This window comes from Heliangelus exortis, unplaced genomic scaffold, assembly GCF_036169615.1.
Source record: "Heliangelus exortis unplaced genomic scaffold, bHelExo1.hap1 Scaffold_135, whole genome shotgun sequence".
NCBI lineage: Eukaryota > Metazoa > Chordata > Aves > Apodiformes > Trochilidae > Heliangelus > Heliangelus exortis.
This window is the reverse complement of record NW_027285952.1, coordinates 500001-520110: the sequence shown is the minus strand read 5'-3', so window position 1 is coordinate 520110 and position 20110 is coordinate 500001. Positions and strand designations below refer to the sequence as shown.

The 20110-nt window shown below is 45.3% G+C and overlaps 1 protein-coding gene and 2 long non-coding RNA genes across 4 annotated transcripts in view; 2 read left to right on the top strand and 1 right to left on the bottom strand.

The window, feature by feature from the left end:
• Positions 1 to 20110, bottom strand: part of LOC139790750 (ankyrin repeat domain-containing protein 26-like) — a 678272-nt gene that overhangs the window by 220627 nt on the left and 437535 nt on the right. The gene's annotated exons all lie outside the window — the stretch shown is intronic.
• On the top strand, positions 6635 to 9849 carry LOC139790756 (uncharacterized). The gene is made up of 4 exons (XR_011723617.1): positions 6635 to 6657; positions 7004 to 7136; positions 8522 to 8728; positions 9313 to 9849. It is a non-coding gene; the product is annotated as an uncharacterized lncRNA (long non-coding RNA).
• Positions 10692 to 14636, top strand: LOC139790751 (uncharacterized). 2 transcript variants are annotated; one of them, XR_011723612.1, is made up of 4 exons: positions 10692 to 10806; positions 13183 to 13400; positions 13950 to 13995; positions 14538 to 14636. It is a non-coding gene; the product is annotated as an uncharacterized lncRNA (long non-coding RNA). The 2 variants fall into 2 exon arrangements; XR_011723611.1 differs by lacking the exon at positions 10692 to 10806 and adding an exon at positions 12114 to 12977.

Here is a 20110-nt window from a genome sequence, read left to right as displayed (position 1 = left end):
TCCATTAAAATGAAAGTTGCTCCAGAAGAAAGGAACTCACAGAGGTGCACGTGAAGTTGCTATTGTGATAAAATGATTCACTCCAGCAGCTCACAAATTTTAGAGGGTGTTTTATTTTGTTCTCAGCCTTTTCTCACAACCATTAAAGATGCACTCTAGGTGTAAATAAGTAGTATGAAGTCATGCTGTTTATAAAAATCTGTTTTTCACTGTAGGTGAGCACTCTGGCTGTACCTCCCAGATAGCAGCAGCAGCTGAAAAAGAAGTTATCAAGGATGCCATTGAAAACTCAGTGGTGCAGGTATGGAAAGCCAAATATTTTTGAATTAGAATCTTAACTGTAAAATTGTATTAAAAGCTATGGTGAAAAAACGGTAAGTGGATAATGAAGGGAGAGTCCTGGAGAGGAAGAGTGAGTCTGAAGTGAATCTGGATCCAGTCTTCCTATGGTGTGAAATCCTTGTCATGATGTTGGATATTTTTTCTTTTGCTGCTTTGTTTCCAGCTGGTTTCCTTCAGTTTTTTTGCCGTTGTTCTTCCTGTTGTGCTGTGCAAACAAACAATACAGTCAAAAGCATCTTTTCCCCTGCAAAATGCATATTCAAGTGAAAAGGGAGAATTTTCAGTAACATGCTGATCTGTTGGATGAAACGTGGCTTTTTCTTTTTGAGAGAAAAAGCCTTGAATTTTGGCCACCTTTCTGATGCTTTCTCTACCTCTGCAAAACATGTGTGGGTTTGGCCATGTTAAGAAGTGTTTGAAAAAAGGAATTTTTTTGCAGTGGGATTAAGGCAGGCATCCTCTGGAGTTTTCTGTAAGAGCTCAAGTGGAGCAAATTACTTGGAATTTGGGGCATGGTTTGGTGGGCATGGTGGTGGGTGGTTGGACTTGAGGATCCTGGAGGTTTTTTCGAACCTTAATGATTCTGGGGTTTTATGACTCTGTCCACGTAGGAGCAATTGGCCCAGGCCCAGAGGGAAAACCTCTTACTCCGCCAGCAACTGGAAGACAGGAAGCAGCAGCTCACCCAAGAAAGTGTAGTGACTGTTGCTCAGGACTTCTTTAATGACATTTTCAAGAATCTCAAGGCTGATACTGAGCAGAAAGTTTATTTGTTGGAAGAGAAAAACAAGGAGCTATACGAAAACTGCAATGTCTTAAGGAAACAGGTCTTTAGATGTGAGGTTGACAAAGTAGAAGCACAGGTGAAGTATACAGTATTAGCAGTGCTTAAGACTATTAGCAGTATTTTGGGGTTAATTTCTGAGTTCTGGGGCTTCTAAGGGACCTGGCTGTTCCTTAGAAAGTCAACTTCAGACACCAACCTAAGCTTTCTCTTCTCTATTTTATGGTGCGTGGCAATATTTAAATTTCTTTGTTCTTTGTGGCTCTGTGAAAGACCAAGAACTGCACAGAAGACTCTTGAGGACCTCAGTTAAAGTTTTTCTGCAAAAAACAAGTAGGAAACGTGCTCTTCTGCAGAGCATTCCACAGCCTCAGGCAGAGCAATGATTTCATTTCTTTAAGATGGAAAGAGGGGAAAGAAATCCAGCAGTGCTGTCAGTCATTTTACTCTGTGAATCACTTTGTATTCTTAGTACCAAACTAACATACACATGCTTGTGTATGGTTCAAGAAGAGTAGTACTTGAGGTTGTTTTTTTTTTTATTAAAATCCTCCTGAGGAGCTCTTGGTAGTTGAGGTGCTCAGTATTTGGCTACCGACAGCAGGCAGATTTTTCCTGCTTTTTGAGTTCAAGACAAGGTCTAATTGTATAAATCAACAAATTAAAGACAGAATTAATGGTCTTATAATTTTCCTCATGCTCATATTCATTAGTGCAAGATCAGAGTACTGCAACAGGAGCTTGCTGATGCTCTGAAAAAGCTCTCCATGGTAGAAGCTTCGCTTGATGTCGCCACGTGCTACAGAAGGAACCTGGAGGAGGCCATGCTGGGCTTGAAGAAGGAATTGGCAGAAAATAAATCCAAGGTACAGAAAGTTTAGAATCTAGAATAAACTTCCTAGTGCTAGGGGGGGGATGATGTGTGGAGGAATCACAGCTTTTTACAAACGTAGTGTCAGGGTTTAACACTGGCCCAGCAATTAAACTGAAATCACAGATGCTCACTATTAATCCCCCCTCCCCTCCTTTATAAAGAAAGGAGAGAGAATAAGGGAGAGAGACTGATGGGTTGGGAACTAAACTACACAGCTTTAATGAAACAGTAATGATAAAGAGGAAAAATTACAAAATATATACAAATAGACAGGAAAATTGATACCACGTTCCTTCACCCCCTCTGCCCCAATAACTCTCACGTCACCACCGAGGCTGCAGGGCGGCCCTGGGAAAGTCCAGGCTGGACTCCTGGACTCAGCAGTGCTCGGGAGCTGGAGGCAGGAACACAGAGATTCAGGCTGGCACGGAGCAGGACCACAGGCAGAGGAACAGATGGAATCCTCCCAGGATGCTGAAGGAAACAGGGACGGGTGAACAAGGGGAAGCAGGAAAGGCAGGAAGGGCAGGAAGCTGGCTTGGCCCTCGTGATCCCTCAAATTTACCCTGAGTATGAGGTGTATGGGATGGAATCCTCTGTTTGGTCAGTTCTGGCATCTATCTTGTCTGTTCCTCCCCAAAGGAGGGCTGAAGGTGGGACCTCTTTATTCCTCTTGGAGGGTAAAACGTTCCTCAGAGCTGAGCAGTGGCGTTGGTTCTGCTTTAACTATAAAAATCAAGTGTTATCAGTCCCAGAAGCAGACACTGTCTGAGAAACTTGCTGTTAATTTCAGCAAGTGTAACTACTTACAAGAGACTGAACTGAAAGCAAAAGTACAAGACAAAAAATCCCCTTTATCCTGGCCCAAACCAGGACACTTGGTATCTTTGTCTTTGACACAGTCCAAGGTTTGTATGTGGTAAAGTGCTCTGCAAAAGAGACTGAGGTGTCTGTCACTTATTCCATGTGGTTTGGCCCAGAAAGTTTTATCTGATTTCTGAAGGACAGTAGAAATAACGGACTGCGTTTCTATAGAAACAGTGTCTGCATTACTATAGAAACAATGTCTGCATTTATATAGAAACAATGTCTGCAGTAATGCTGCATTTGGGCTTCTTGCTGCTCACTGTGCTTCCCTTACTTGTAACAAAGAACTCTTTTGGTTAGAAAAGATCTTTAAAATGAGGTCCAAGTGTTCCCCCAGTCCTGCTAAGCCCAGTCCTGTCCCTCAGCACCACATCCCCACATCTTTGAAGTCTCCGTAGAGATTGTGACTCAGCCGCTGGTTCCAGTGCCTGACAACTCTTTTGGGGAAAATATTTCTCCTGGCCCTTGTTGAATCTCCTACAGCCCAGGTCCCTCTAGCAGAGCTTCCCGGCCCTCATCAGATCAAGCCTCCCACCCAATTTGGTGTCATTTGCACCTAATCCCCTCATCCACTGATAAAGATGTTGAAGAGAACTGGTGCAGAGCCCTGGGGACCACCCTGGGGACCACCACTGGGTTTAACTCCATCCATCAGCATGCTGCCAATTCTGATTGCTTCTGGAACTTACCCTGCATGAATATAGGTATATCTATAGATATACAAGGGGGATGTGACGTCCCTTTAGGAGAAGGATGAACTTTTTAATTGCTATTTTCAAGGGGGGGAGCAAGCGAAGGGATCCAGAGAGTGCCTGAAAGGAGTGGGAGGGTAAGTGTCAGTTCTTACAGTGGAGAAGATTGTGTAAAGTTACATGGTTTGTGTTCATTTCCTAGGAGGAGGGAAGGTATGAAATGTACTGACAGCTCTTTGGGTAGTGGGTATGTGCAGACAGAGGCATTCCCTGAGCTCTTCAGCATAAAAACTCAGGTGAGTGCTGTGGAATCTTGCTGTTCTTTTACAGCTGCAGGAGTTGGAAGAACATCTTCAGCATGAGCATTCAATTTGTGACTTGAAGATTGCTCTGGAAAATAAGGAAAGAGAAAAAAGAGATTGTTTCCAGAGACTGGAAGACCTCCTGTTGGCATCTTCTGGGAGAACTATTGCAATGAAACACCTGGAGGGACGGATACAGTGGTGAGAGAGTGGCACAGGGGACCAAGGTGTCTGCTGCTGTCTGGGGTGGTGAAGATGCTTCTGTTTGTGCTTTGCCTGCTGTTCTTTAAGAATTGGTGCTCTGGTGGTTCCTTGTAATAAGAACTGTGTTTCTGTTTAAGCCTTGAAGCTAAAAATGCCCGACTGCAAGCCACAGTTGTGCAGCAAAACAGTACAATTGAAACCCTTCTGCAAGGCTCACCCCTGGTAAGCTGCTCATAAACTGCTGTCTTTTTCCCAATTGCTGTGGGGCCTTTGGAATATTTTTATTTTTTTCTGGGTTGATGTTTGGACTCGGTGATCTCAGAGCTCTTTTCCAAATTGTGGGATTCTGAAATCCTGGCCAGGAGCAGAGGGGCTTCTGAAAGTGTTCTCTGTGTTATTCTTTCCCTAGAGCAAAGTGGCAGGGTGAGTGGGGGAATTCCTTCTTTGAGGAAGCTTTTTCTCTATCCTGTTCTGTCCCACAGTGTTCCTTCCTTAGCAGCTTGGATAAATAAGTGCTGAGAGGGAGGGATTCTTTCTAAATAAGAAGAATTCTTCCCCGTGGTAGCTCCTGGGTTCTCCCTTGGTTGCTGGAGGATGCACAAGTGCCTCAAGGAGTAAATCTGTGCCCCCGACATTGGGCAGGTTGAAAAAAAAAAGGTTCCCTTTTTAATTTGTGGTGGGTAAAAGTGTGCTACCTGCTTCAGGAGCAGGCAGCTTCCCAGGACAGAATGGAAGAAATCAGAGCCCACGACCACGAAGCAGAGAGAAAGCTGCTGCTCAGCAGAATGGGAGACCTGAAACAGGAATTAGAGAGTGAGAAATACACCCTGAGAGAGAGCATTGTCCTAAAGGAAAAATATGAAAAGCTGTATCTGGAGGAAGTGACAAAGAGAAGATGGTTACAAAATGAACTGGAAAGGTAGGTACATGCTTTTTGGAGTGGTAACAAGAGTTTCCTTTTTTCCTCCTGTGTTTTCCTGCTAGGGTTCCTCTTCTACACCTGGTCAGCATTACATCTGTAAGCCTGAGATGGCATATTTGTGAGGAAGGTTCCTTTAACCCTCCCTCTGTCTTAATATCTCTTGAGCATTCCAAGACTAACACCACTAATCGTGGAATTAATGTTGGTGGTTTTTTTTTAATTAATTGTACTTTACCAGTCATCCTTTTTGCCAGTCTCTAATAATTTCCTCCTTATATTCAGTGAGTGGCAAAAAAAAACCAAACCATGAATTTTATGTCCTGTACTGTTTGAATAAGGATGTGCCCTACAGAGAACAGAATTTAATTCTATGAAGGAAGAAAGTGAATATTTTTTTTTTCTGGCTTCCATTTGAGGCTTATGGTTTGAACTTTCCATGGGAAAGGGTGTTGTTGCGCAGGTGTTCTCTGCCTTTTGGAAAAAGCTGTGTAAGCACAGAGCATTCGCAGATTTGAAGCTCTCATGCTGAGAAGTCTCAAGTGTTGGTTGCTGCTCCTTGTGGGAAATGTGACTGCTGAGAAATCCTAAAAAAACCCTCAGCTGTTCAGGGTGTGGTCACTCCTAATCCCTTCAACTTTCACAAGTTGAATAATAACCAAAGACCTGGGGGGGTGGGGGGAGGGTAACTGGGCCAAAGTGACTCCCAAAGATAACTCTTGGTACGTCTCTGATTTTTTTCAGAGCTGAGGAAAACCAAGGAAAAGCCAAAAGAAAGCTTTGTGGGAAGCTTGTTCTTTCCCTTTCCATCAGTGAAGATCTGGATGTCAGTGCTGGGCATTCTGGGAACACTCTTTCTCTAAGTTCAAGTTTAGGAGGAAGCTTCCCAAGTTCACCCACAGGAACAGAATCCTTGGGGAACAACATTTGCACCCATTATGCAGCTCAGGTAAAAAATGTGAAATCCCACCCTTAGCATCTGTAAGCCAAGTTGTGCTTTTTAACCTTAAAGTTACAACTCGTTTGTAGTGATTACTCATGGTGTAACTCCTCCTCATCACAACACTCCGCATCTAGGTGTGGTAGGGGTGAAGAGTCTTGGTTTTGAGGGTTGTTCTCTTTTCCAAGAGCACTCAGGGTTTTGAGGAGTTTTTGAGGGCAGTGGGAGCTTAAAAACCTTGCAGAAAAGGGGGCAAGTGAATTAATGCTTGGGAAAAAGGAAAGAGCTGCCAGTTTCCAAGGGGCAGTCTTTCCCTTTTCTCCTTTTCTGCATAAGGAAAAAATAGAAGTAGAAATTTAGAGCAGTTTGGCTGAGAGAAGAGCAAGAGGGAGAGAGGATGTGAATCAAAATCCCCTCTTTGCCTTTGCTTGGGTGGGGGCATCTCTTTCCATTGTTAGCTATTGGCTTGTTGGGTGGGAAATGTGATGAAATATTCTCAGGAATCGGGTCCCTTGGCTTTCTGTGGAAGTTGGCTGAGAGGTGGAGGTGTAGAGCAGCTGCTAAGGGGAGAAGATGAGGTGCATGTCCTGTGCCCTGTGTGCCATCTGCTTTTTCTGTTTTGAAAGTCTGAGAGTGACAGAAAGAAAGAGAAGGAAGAGCTGAGCTGCCCTCTCCAAGTGCATCTGGACAGAGAGCTGGAAATAAACAGGGAAGTGGAGGAAGAGTCTGAGAGGTGGGGCATGTTCGTATCCCCGAGTACAATTCAAGCTGAATTCAATTTGAATGTAGAACTGGGTGTGCAGAAGAGTTGGTGAGGAAATTCCATCCTCATCTTAGTCCTAGCAAGACTCTGCTCTCCATGAGATGAGAGCTGCCAAAGGAGGTTTCCCTGCAGGGAAAATCTGAATTTTTCCACAGGTGAAATTTGGAGCCTCCAGGTGTGGCATAGGAATGCTGGATTTTTGTCTCAGTAATTTCTGTTAAAGACAAAATTTCTGTAATGTTTACACAACAATATGTGAAAAAGGCTGCTTGTTGTTCCTTTGCTTCATTGTTTTCTTCTCAAATGTGCTTTGTAGCTCTGAGAGCTTCTCAAGCATTAAACAGATGGTAAGGGAATTTGGGGAGCGAATGTCCCTGCATGAGTTGAAGAAAGAAATAAAGGATGTTTATTCTGAAATGGCCAATGAAGTTGCTAAAATGAACACAAAGGTGAGCTCTGATTTGTGTGAGGCTTTTTGGTGGTGGTGGTGTTTTTTCTCCTGGAAAAACTCTTACTCTTTCCCAAGGCTTCTTTTCACATTATTAATTTTTTTTTTTTGTTTTTTTTTTCTGAGCTGTGTTTTGGAATGGATTTGGCTTTCCATGGTGCTGCAGCAGTAGATGAGTGTGCCCAAAGTTTTTTCTTCTGGAAAAACTGTCTTACTCTTTCCTAACGCTTTCCAATTGCTTCCCTGGGCAGGACGCTGTGAGGTGATGCAGAAAATGTTGTGGAATTTGTTTCAACCCTGGTTTCAGCCCAGTGGAATTTGTTTCAAACCCTGGCTTCAGCCCAGCCTTTCCCTTCTCCTGGGCACCCAAAAAAGTGCTTTTTGAGGTGGTTATTACTGTTTGAGTAGCATGAAAGAAAAGTCCCCTGCCCTGGCAGGGGCTCATGATTAGGCCAAAAGTTTCTTGAGTTTTTGTCTTCCAAGAGAAAGAGTTATTTTGGATGACAGGGAAGGTGATTACATCGAGGCAGAGTTAAATAGAATCACAGAAAATTATTAAGGGTTGGAAGGGACCAGCCTGTGCCAGTGCTCTGTCACCCTCACAGGGAAAAAAAAAAAAAATCTTTTTATTTATATGGAACCTCCTATTCTCAAGCATTCATTGTCTCTTTTCCTGTCAAATAAATCAAGGTTCTTCCTTCTGTTAGAGCCTCTTTCAAGTGCCCACCATGCCAGTTTCCTCCCCTTTTAATGACTGACAGGATATCAGGTTTGATGTTCAATAGATACAGAAAATTTTGCTTCTGGAGGGGGGAAGAGAAGGACAGAGCTGTAGGTGACCATTGGGACCTTACAAAAGGCTGATATTTCCTGCGCATTTTTTAAAACAGACTGCAGCTTTCACCTAAAGAGGAGAATACATCTTTGTCCTTCAGTAAAAGCCATCTTCTGAACTAATATTTAAAAATTTCTCAGTGTAGAGGGAAAAAAAAGATGGTGTGTTTCTCAGTGCCATAACGAAGCTTGAGTGTGTTGTAAAAATTCCTCTACAGCATGAGAGGTGGTTTTTGTGCTGAAACCAGGAGGTTTGGCTGTGTTTGACTTCCTATGAGCTTTTCCAGTGCTTTTCCAGGAAATGGGAAAATGGGGAAAATGCTGCCAGTTTGGTGCCTACTGCAGGAGAAGGGCTGGGAACCTGAGGAATCCTATCAGAAATGATGTTATAGGTGTTCTTGATTAAAAGGAAGCCCCTGGTTTCACTCTGATTTTAATACTGGGTCAGCAGATGATAAATCCAGTCCGGGTGCCCAGCCCTTTACCAATATTTTTTCTTCTTTTGGCTTCTGCTGAGTTCCTTTTCTTGTGTGTGTTTTTTTCTGTCTGCAGCTCGACAAACTTTCTTGCCAGCTGAAAGAAGAGCCTAAGGCAGGCAGGATGGGAGGAGAAACACAAAAGTGGACCAGCAAGTGGAGATGAACACCCTGAAAAATACAAATACACCCTGAGAAAGAGCGTTGTTCTAAAGGAAAAATATGAAAAGCTGTATCTGGAGGAAGTGACAAAGAGAAGATGGTTACAAAATGAACTGGAAAGGTAGGTACATGCTTTTTGGAGTGGTAACAAGAGTTTCCTTTTTTCCTCCTGTGTTTTCCTGCTAGGGTTCCTCTTCTACACCTGGTCAGCATTACATCTGTAAGCCTGAGATGGCATATTTGTGGGGAAAGTTCCTTAAGACACTTTGCCTTCATTAGAACTCTCTTAATTTCTCTTGAGTGTTCCAAGAGTCACAGCAATGATCATGGAATTAATAGGGTTTTCTTCGTGGATTCTGTTTCCAAAGGGAATGTATAGCAAAAAAGATGAATTTCATGTCCCTTATTGAATAAGGAGAGGCCCTGCAGAGCACAGAATTCGATTCTGTGAAGGAAAAAAAAAAAATGTCTTTTTTTGGCTTCTATTTTATCAGTTTGTCTGAGGTTTCAGCTCCCCATGGGAAAGGGAGGGTAGCTCAGAGTTGGTTTTCTCTGTGTTTTGGAAGAAGCACAGAGCATTCACAGGTAGCTTTGAAGCTCTCGTGCTGAGAAGTTCCAAGTCCTTGGTTTGATTGCTAATATATAAGCTCTCCAAAACCCCTCAGGTCAAATTCTGGGTTTGGTCACTCCTAATCCTTTTTTCAGAAATCAACAAATAATCAGAGACTATGAGTAACTCTGCCAAAGTGTTCCTGCCAGAGATAATTCTTGGGATGTGTCTGAATTTTTTCAGAGCTGATGATGAACTACCAAAAGCCAACACTGCACTCCATGAGAAGGGCATCAGAAGAAGCATTTCAGTCACAAGCAGCTTGGAGAGCAGAATTCTGGGTCCAAGTCCAGCTCAGCTTTCAACTCACCTGGGACATCCTGGCAAAGAGTTTGGCACTGAACAGGAATCTAAGTCCAGTTGGTGGGAATCTTCATTTGATCAAAGTTCTCCTTCATTGCAGTGCTGATATTTCCCAGAAAGACTCTGATGGGCTGATAGATGAGGATTATGCTTTTATTCACAGCTATTCCAAGCCTCCAAACTTAAAAATTTGCTGTCGGGTCACTGATCACGTTATTTCCTTACACCTCCCACTCCACAACAAGCCCCATGTTCTTCTCCTCAGGATTTATGCTGCAACCCTCCAAGCTGACCAAGTCAAAAGTCAAATTCTACACCAACCCTGCACTGCCTCCCCCAGAAAGTTCCTGCAGGGAAGTTTTGTGCTGAGCAGAACCTCACCATCCCCAAAACTCTCTTCCAACAACCTGGAAGCATCCTGGATCCAAGCACTGGCACCTCACTGACTGTGTCTTAGTGTGCCAGAGAAATGTTGGCGATGTCCGTCATAGCTGAGCGATGCCTGGTGCAGAATGTTCTACAGACCACTGCCTTGTGCCATGCAAACTTACCCTCTGCTTGAAGCCCAGACCTAAGAGGGGTGGCATCCCAGGGAGGAGGCTCAAAGTGAACCATCTTCAAAAGGTACAGTGAGAAACAGCTTCCAGGTAAACCTTCAAGCTGGACTTTTAGATCATCCCATAGATCCCTCTCCCGAAGCGAATCCCCAGGGTTCTCCTCAAAGAAAACCAAAGATAGGAATCTCACCCAAGAGCTCCCAGAACTGTTGACAAAGAAGAGAAGCTCTAAAATTTCCCTGTCTTCCAAAAGGTAGAGTGAGAAACAGCCTCCAGGTAAACCTTCAAGCTGGACTTTTAAATCATCCCATAGATCCCTCTCCTGAAGCGCTTTGGCAACACATTAAAAAGAGCATCCTGCAGTCCTCTGAAGAATCCCCAGGGTTCTCCTAAAAAAAAACCCCAAAGATTGCTTTGAAGAAAACAGCTGAGAGATCCAATAATTGTTGACAAAGAGAAGAGAACCTCTAAAATTTCACTGTCTTCCAAAAGATGCAGTGAGAAACAGCTTTGATGAAAACACCACGGTGCAGTCATCAGCACCCTGTAGAAGAAGAAAGAAAAGTCAAACTGCTCACACTACTGAACTATAACTCTGCTCTGCTTTGCTGGAAAAATCCTTGGAAGAATACAGTGGTTTTCTCTGGAGGTGAACTTTCCATGTGTCATCACCAGCAAAAAAAAAAAAAAAAAAGCCTATAGGAAGCCTCTGACAACTCTGGGGTGCAGGTATGTGAAGCCAAATATTTTGAATTAGAGTCCAGACTGCTAAGTAACATTATAGAGTAAATGGAGAGTAATTACAGAGTCAATTATAGAGTAAGTTATACAATAAGGTAAAGAAAATTAGCAGAAAGTGACTAATGGTGATGGCGGAGTCGTTCAGAGGAAGATGGTGTTACTGTCTGAAGTTAGGTACAGTTTTCTAAGGATGGGGAAAAATCTTTTCCACGATGCTGGGTATTTCCTGCTGCTTTATTTCCAGCTGGGCTATGTTGTTCCTGCAAACAATGCAGTCAAATGCATTTTTTTTCCCCCATACAAAATACACGTTGAAGTGAAGAAGGAGATTTGTCTGTAAAAGGCTGATGTGTGTGACTAAACATACTTGGTCTTCCTCTTTGTAAGAGAAAACTCATGCAAAAAAAACCTTGGAATTTGGTGACCTTTGATGCTTTCCCTGCATCTGCAAAACATGTGTGTGTTGGGCCATGCTAAGAAGTGTTTGAAAAGATTTTTTTCTGAGGGTATTTCTGAGGGGAATAGGGCAGGCATGTTGGTGTTGGGCATCTGGGGCAGGGCTGGGCAGAAGGGTCTGAAGTCCTGTGTAACACCTCAGGGGAGAGTGGAGCACATTATTCCAACTTTTGGGACATGGTTTAGTGGTGTTGGTTTCCCAGTTGGACTGGAGGATCCTAGAGGTTTTTTCCAGCCTTAATGATTTTGTGGTTCTGTGATTCTGTCCCCATAGGAGGCATTGGCCCAGCTCCAGAGGGAAAGCCAGCTGGCTTCCATCAGCTGCTGTACAGGGATGCTTTAATGACATTTTCCACAAACTCTGCTGAAAAGCAAGTTTCCACGCTGGAAAAAATGAGCAAGGAATTAAAGGCCAAGTGTGCTGGTCTTAAACTATGAGGCTGAAAAACTAAAAAAAAGGGAGGTAAAGGGCACACTTTTTGCAACGTTGAGGGCTCTGAGCAGTGTTTTGCTGTTCATGACTGCATTCTGTCTTTTGGGACCTGCCTGTTCCTCAAAAAAGTCAATTTCAGCCACTAAGCTTTCTCTTCTCTGTTTTGTGATGTGCAGCAATCTTTAAATTTCTTCTTTGTGGCTGTGTTAGGCTAATTAACTGGTCAGAAGACTGATTAGAATGTTAAAGTTTTTTTCTGCAAATTCCACCAGTCCCAGGCAGAGGGTTTAAAGGTTGAAAAGTTCTATACCCATTTAGTTAATTTTTATTTTCTGGAAAACAGGAACTAGTCCTGTTGAGTAATTAGACACTGTTTGTCTGTGAATAGTGATGTGAACAGTGCTTTAAAATTCCATTTCTTTCTTCGTCTGAACCCCGGAGTGATTGAGTGAGGTGAATACCTGCATGTGTCAGATAACCACCTTATTCTTCATTTTTCAGTTTCTTTAAGAGGGAAGAGGGGGAAGAACTCCAGGAGTGCTGTCAATGGTTTTCCCCTGTGAATCACTTTGTATTTCTAGTGCCAAAATACCAGGTTCCTTTGGGAGATGGTAGTTCTGTGGGTGGCTGGAGGAAAGGAGGGACTGTCCAGATTTATGAAAGTTGTTACTCTAAAATTACCTTGGTATTAATTTAATGTATTCATTTAATGTAAGCAATATTAATTTAACTTAATGTATTGGTTTAATTCTTTGTAGAATGTTGAAAGAGACCAAAGAACCATCTCATACAAAGTCCTGCCTTTAGTCACCAGAGTAATATCTGCAGTCAAACTATGGCTCTTGCATCAAACAGATTGCTTTGAGTTTTGTTAAAAAAGTAACATGATTCAGTGTATGGTGGTGTATTGTTCAAAAAGTATAACATTATCTATAACATATATTATTTTTTAATGTATTAGAAAACAGAAATCTCCATGAGCTGCTGCTGATAGTTTGGAGGTGCTGACTGCTGGTGGCAGGCAAAATTTTCCTACTTTTTGAATTCAAGACAGTTGTAACTGTATAATCAAATAAGTTAAAAGACAGAATTCATGTTCTTACAACTTTTTTCATGCTCATCTAACCATTTCATCAGGGCAATGTCAGAGAGGTGACATTGGAAAGCTCTCTGTGGCAGAAGTTCACTGGAAGTTGCTACGAGGCGCTGCAGGAACCTGGAGGAAGCCAACCTGGGCTTGGAAAAGGAATTGGGAGAGGTTAAATCCAAGGTACATGAAGTTGTCCCAGAATTCCAGAGCAAACTCCATTCACTGATTGCTTTGAAGCTTTAGTGCTGAGCAGCCCCAAGTCTTGGTAACTCTTTCAGGTTTGACTGCTATGATACAGGCTCCCCAGAACCCTTCAGGTCAAACGGGTTTGGTCATTCCTAATCTGTTCCTGCCAGAGATAATTCTTTGTGTCTTTGTGTTTCAGAACTGATGAAAAAAAAAAAAAAGGAAAAGCCAACAGAAGGCTTCGTGGAAGAGAAAAGAACACGCGTGGAAGTGGCTGCAAATCCAGTTCACCATTCAACTCATCTGGGACATCCTGGCACCAGTCTGATTCTGAACAGAAGTCCAGTAGGAAGCATCCCCAGCTCACCCATAGGAGCAGAATCCTTGATGAACAGGATTTCCTCTTCTGCAGACAAGGTAAACATTTTGAAATCCCATCCTCAGCTACTGCTGAAGAGCATGTGTATGCAAGGTTGTGCTTTTTAGCCTAAACTTACAACTCATTTGCAGGGATTACCCATGGTGTGTCTCCTCCTCATCCCAACACAACATCTAGGTGTGCTAGGGGTGAAAAGTTTGGGTTTTGAGGTTGTTTTCCAAGAGTGCCCAGAAACCAAAGATGATGCCATAGGATGGTTCCAGCTAAGCTTCAAATTAAATTTTCTTATCTAGGATGTATGACTATAATAAATAAATCTGCAATAAATCTCACTTTATACTTCATTGTGGGAGATCCACTGTGTAGGAGGCATTTGGGTTTTTATGGGGTTCTCCTGGAGAAGCTGTGAATTTGGTCACTGCTCTCCCTTTAGTCCTGGAGAGAGGGCCCTTCCCTCCCCTCTGCTGGTTTATGGCCTCATTTCTTTGGCCCTTGGAGTTACTGCCTGGTTTTGTGTGGACTTGAAGAGTGTTTTAGAAGTTTAATATTGCCCTCATGTTAATGGTGTGTTTTCTGTATGATTCTAGTACAAGTGGATCCTGGATGAATTTGTCTCTGAAGAACCTGGACATGGTAATGTGTCATGTTAGAGTAAGTAAAAAGATGACTGCTCCTAACTCTTGAAAACAACATCTTGAAAGCTGTTTAGTTCCTGTGCTAAGCACAGGGTTTTTTCTGCTAGCTTTACACTTACTTGAACATGGCAAGTTTCTGCTCTGTAGAGCTTTAAGCAGCTGCCTGAAAAAAAACCCAAAACCAGCACAAAGGAAATTGACCTATTTCCTCCACACAGGTACACTTGGCTAAAGCTGAAGTCACCTTTCACTGGAGTTAATCCTGAATCACAAACATAAAAGGAGCCCTACACAGAGTTTCACAGACTTCAGCCATCACTTCTCCTCCCGTGTCCAGTGATTGCCTTCAGCACTGACCCATAACACACATCCTCTGCTGTCAGTTCTTGGTCTTTGAGACCATTTCCTTCTGTTGCTGTCTGCTTTTACTCACAGAGAGTGTTCAGCTCAGGCTTTGTAGCTGTAATGCTCTGACAGTGACCTCTTCGCCTCTCTCTCCTGTAAAAGTAACACCAGGAATCTTGTCTCTTTTCTCCCCAGACACTGATGAACTTTAAACTACATCTTTGGGATCTTATTCCATACCTTGTGATGGATCAGAAGACATGAAAATATGTTTCTGTCAGTCTGAATAAATGTCCATTGGATAGATGACAGTTTGTTGCCCTTCCCTGGTGGTTTTCTGATACGTAGTCCTCTCTCCCCCTTGCCCTTGCCCTTGCCCTTGCCCTTGCCCTTGCCCTTTCCCTTGCCTTGCCTTGCCTTGCCTTGCCTTGCCTTGCCTTGCCTTGCCTTGCCTTGCCTTGCCTTGCCTTGCCTTGCCTTGCCTTGCCTTGCCTTGCCTTGCCTTGCCCTGCCCTGCCCTGCCCTGCCCTGCCCTGCCCTTCTTCTTTCCTCCCCTTCTTATATTGCTTTGTAAATGCAGTTATTTGTATTAAGTTTATACAATGTAACCTTTCAGATATGCTCTCTGCTCCCTTTTAACTTTACATGTCTGTAATATATCTAGAGACATTGTTGTGAAAAGTTCCCAAAGCTGGTGCAAGAGATTAAAGGAAAAAAAAAAAAGAAAAAAATACCAAAAAACCCCACAAGTATCCTAATGATATAAATGGCCGAGACTCAATATTCTGTTAATGGTTTAATTTAATTAATAAAATTGCAATGAGCAAAACAGCACTGGGTGCGTGGGGAGTCTCTGCTCCACTCACACACACCCTGTAAAGTTTAATCTTTTATTGTCGCAGCGAGGGAAGACTTGGACACTCAATATGAGTTATCAGCAAGTAACACTTTATTGATCATCACACAGCATTTTTATGCAGTTCTTTAATAAGCTAATACATATTCTGTAATCTAACTATTCTATTGGATAATGCTTTAATAGGTCAGCTCCACCTTTGATTTCTGGTTTCTCACGTCTTTATCTTGCATATTCAGCTAACCACAAGCATCCTATTGTTGTATAATGGCTACAGTCAAGGATATAGTACCCATACAAGGGGATAGTTAGCTGTATTCATGCAACATTAGCAGATCAGACTAGCTGAGTTTGATGTTTCCCAAGAAACATTCAGCCATCTATAACATGTCTACGTGGTCCTTGTCACGTAACCAACCCTCCACATTTTATCTTATATTCCATACCTTAATACATATTCATAACTATTCTAATACGTATTCATGACTGTTCTAGGAATAGGCTGGATTATGTTTATTAGTTCTTGGAAGAGGTGGCCTTCAAAGGGCCGGAAGGAGAACCCAGAAAACTCCAGGCCCGTCAGCCTGACCTCAGTGCCTGGCAGGGTTATGGAACAGATCGTCCTCAGTGTAATCACACAGCACCTGCAGGATGAGCAAGGGATTAGACCCAGCCAGCACGGGTTTAGGAAGGGCAGGTCCTGTCTGACCAACCTGATCTCCTTTTATGATCAGGTGACCCGCCTGGTGGAGGAGGGGAAGGCAGTGGATGTGGTCTACTTGGACTTCAGCAAGGCCTTTGACACCGTCTCCCACAGCATTCTCCTGACAAAGCTGTCAGCCCACAGCTTGGACAGGGGCACTCTGCGCTGGGTTAGGAACTGGCTGGAGGGCCGGGCCCAGAGAGTGGTGCTGAACGGTGCTGCATCCAGTTGGCGGCCGCTCACCAGTGGTGTACCCCAGGGATCAGTCTCTCAGCCCAGTTCTATTTAATATCTTTATTGACAATTTAGATGAGGGGATTGAGTCCATCATCAGCAAATTCGCAGATGACACTAAGCTGGGGGGAAGTGTGGGTCAGCTGGAAAGCAGGAGGGCTCTGCAGAGGGACCTGGACAGACTGGAGAGTTGGGCTTATTCCAACGGGATGAGGGTCAACAAGGCCAAGTGCCGGGTCCTGCACTTTGGTCACAACAACCCCATGCAGCGCTACAGGCTGGGGACAGAGTGGCTGAGAGCAGCCAGACAGAGAGGGACCTGGGAATCTGGACTGACAGGAAGCTGAACATGAGCCAGCAGTGTGCCCAGGTAGCCAAGAAGGCCAATGGCATCCTGGCCTGTATCAGGAACAGTGTGGCCAGTAGGTCCAAGGAAGTGATTCTGCCCCTCTTCTCAGCCCTGGTGAGGCCACACCTCGTGTACTGTGTCCAGTTCTGGGCCCCTCAGTTTAGGAAGGATATCGAGGTCCTGGAGCAGGTCCAAAGGAGGGCAACCAGGCTGGTGAAGGGACTCAAGCACAGATCCTATGAGGAGAGGCTGAGGGAGCTGGGGCTGTTCAGCCTGGAGAAGAGGAGGCTCAGGGGAGACCTCATCACTCTCTACAACTACCTGAAAAGAGGTTGTAGCCAGGTGGGGGTTGGTCTCTTTTCCCAGGCAACTCTCAGCAAGACAAGAGGGCACAGTCTCAAGTTGTGCCAGGGGAGGTTTAGGTCTGACATTAGAAAGAATTTCTTTACTGAGAGGGTGATCAAACACTGGAATGGGCTGCCCCAGGAAGTGGTGGATTCTCCGTCCCTGGAGATATTTAAAAAGAGACTGGATGTGGCACTCAGTGCCATGGTCTAGTAACTGCAGCAGTAGTGGATCAGGGGTTGGACTTGATGATCTCTGAGTTCCCTTCCAACCCAGCCGATTCTATGATTCTATGATCTCTGGGGGTCTTTTTGACCCCCATCTGGTGGTTGTTGGATGAAGTCAGTGTCTGCCTCAGTTTCCCCTCTTGTTACCCTTCAGTTCTGCACATGCCCTCCTTCGCTCTTTCCTGTGCAACACTGCAGTCAGCAGTATAACCACCTTCAATTGCAATGCTATGCGGTGAGCAGCAAAATCAGCTTAGATTAGCACAACAGGATGTACATTGTAGTGTTTTCAGGGTACAGAAACTGTGGATGTCTTGTTTCTTTTTCCCCTAAGCATTGTAGTTACACAAAGAACAGTTATATTTCATTCTAACGAATTCATATGGTTGCGTATTTCACAATGTTGAAGGCAGATATATTATTAGTACTCTCAAAGTTGGGTTAGCAAAATACTTTATAAAAGTTAGATTAGCAAACACTTTATGAAAGTTGCGTTAACAAACACTTTATAGTTATTCAACATGAATTCACAAGCACACACATATATTACACTAATAATTGGCAGTGTGTGCCAGTGATTTCTGAAAAGACAGAACCCCTTTTGCTGTATAAAAACTCAAGGAGAAAAGAAGATGCTGGCTCTCTCTTACCCCCCCTTCTTCTCTCTCCACTTCAGCTTCAGCTACGGGAAGGCACCAGCAGAGCAGAAAAAAAGCAGGGAACAGCAGCCAAGCAGGAACGGGGGGTCCTACACCCCACCCCCCTCCCAGGCAGAGACCAGGGCTGACAGACAGTGATAAAACTTGATTGCTCTCTTGCATTTTCTCTCCTTTTCTTAACAACTCTCTCTCCACGCACCCAGTGCTGTTTTGCTTATTGCAATTTTATTAATTACATTAAACCATTAACAGATTATTGAGTCTCGGTCGTTTTATATCAGAGATGTGGCTTGTGGCAGGCGCTGGCAGCTCCTGGGGGCTGAGCTGCGGGTGCATGCCCAGGTGCCTCATCCTGCCTGAGGAGAGGCAGCCGGGATGGCTGAGGAGCTGTCTCCTTCTCTGTCACCCTGCTGTGGGGCTGTGCCAGCCTTGGGACCAGGCTGTCTGACTGCAAGAGAAACCCAGGAGAGAGGCTCCAGTAATTCTGTGTCCCAGCCGGGACAGAGAGCTCCTGCTGACATGATGCTCTGGCACCTATTCCCTCCTGGGCTGGGAAGATGTCTGTCCCAGTCGCCCTGGGGCTCCCTACCTGCAGGCGGTGGCTCCTCTCGTGGCAGGCTGTCCCCATCGAGGGACAAGGCCTGGTGCTGGCTGCCACCCTGCAGCACTGCTGGGGGCTGCCTGTGGCCCACCTGTGGGCAGGAGGAGGACGAGGTGTGGGCTGGAGGTGTCTGCTGTGGCACAGCAGCCCCCACGGTGCCTGCAAGCCCAGCCCTGGTGCCGAGGCAGCACTGTCCCAGCGCTGGCCTCTCCCTCCTGTCCACCTGGAGTCTCAGCTTGAGAATCGACAGCCCCTTGGGCTGGGAGCAGCCCTTCTTCTTCTCCATGGACATCCTGTGCCTCTTCTGCCACAGACGTTCCACAGTCACCCAGAGGAGCTGTTGTCTCCTGAGAGAGGTGCCCTCCTGGGACTGGGCCCCTCAGGGCTTGGGCTTTTCTGATCTACCCCACCATGGTTACCATAGAGACAGATTTATAGAATCACAGATTTATACAATCACAAAATCATAGAATCATGGAATCATTCGCAGAATCATAGAATCATAGAATCATGGAATGTCAGGTTGGAAGGCACCTCATCTGGTCCAACCCTTGGACATGAGATTTAAACTTTCTAAAGTGGGGGAATCTCACTAGCCAGGAGGGGCTAAAGGTACTTTTGCCTCTGCCACCTGCAGCTTGCTGTCCCCTGTCCCCAAGCTCCTGGCACACTGATTGTCTTGCCCTTATCTGGCACAGGCAGAGGTCACGTTGGGGTCCTTTGTGACATCACTTGGTGGCACCCTACTTCCCTGGGGGTGGTCAGCGGGATCTTCATTGTCTGGCAGGACAGCGACGGGAGAGGAGAGGAGCTGGCGAGGAGCCCCTGAGCACAGCCCACGTCTTTCCCTGTTGGCCCCGGCAGCCTAACGGTACCAAGGTGTTTGACCCAAGCTTCCCCCTTCCCACTTCAACCCTTTTCCTTTTTCTCACAGGATGGCAGAGAGATTCCCCAGCCTCCCCATGGTGGAGGAGGGCAGGGATGAGAACATGGTGCAGCCTCTGATGGTCGGTGAGTGAAACCCTGGCAGTCAGAGGCAGCAGGAGCCATCCAGGCTGTGGGATGGGGACCTTTCCTGCCCCACTGCAAGGGGGGGGTTTCCCTTCCCCACCGTGCTGTGCTCCAGCACTGCAACCCTGCTCTCCTCTCCTCTCCTCTCCTCTCCTCTCCTCTCCTCTCCTCTCCTCTCCTCTCCTCTCCTCTCTTCCTCTCTTAGATGACAGCTGGTTGCCTCTCTACAAAGAGGAAAGATTAAAGGAAGCTGTGGACTTCATCGTGGGCTTTGTCAGGAGCCCACAAAAGGTAACTGCAGACATTCCTGAGGTGGCCACACTGGGTGCTGCTGGCAGGGGCTCTGCTGCCTGCTGCCAGGCTGCTGGAGGTGTGTGTCCCCTCTCAGCCTCCCTGTTTCTCTCTCTGCCCACTGCCTGCCAGGACACAGAGCAGAAAACAAAGTTCCTGAACTGCATCTGGGTCCTGTGGAAGCGCCAAGGCCCTGGGCTTGACACGGGGCATGGAAATCTTCTGCCACGGGTACAGACTGGCAGAGAACATCAAGGTGAGGGGGAAGCTGGCAGTGCTGAGGAAGGAAGGGGCAAGGGCCCCAGCACCCTGTGAGGACAGAACTTGGGCAGGGTGCATGGTGGCACAGGGTGAGGGGCAGCTGCCAGGTCCCATCTCTCTGTGCTCTGCAGGTGGTGCTGGAGGAGGAGCCCTTGTACCAACTGCAGACAGAAGTGCAGCGGCTTGCCATGCTGGCCATCGCCAAATTGAGGTACCTGCCCATCCTGAGGA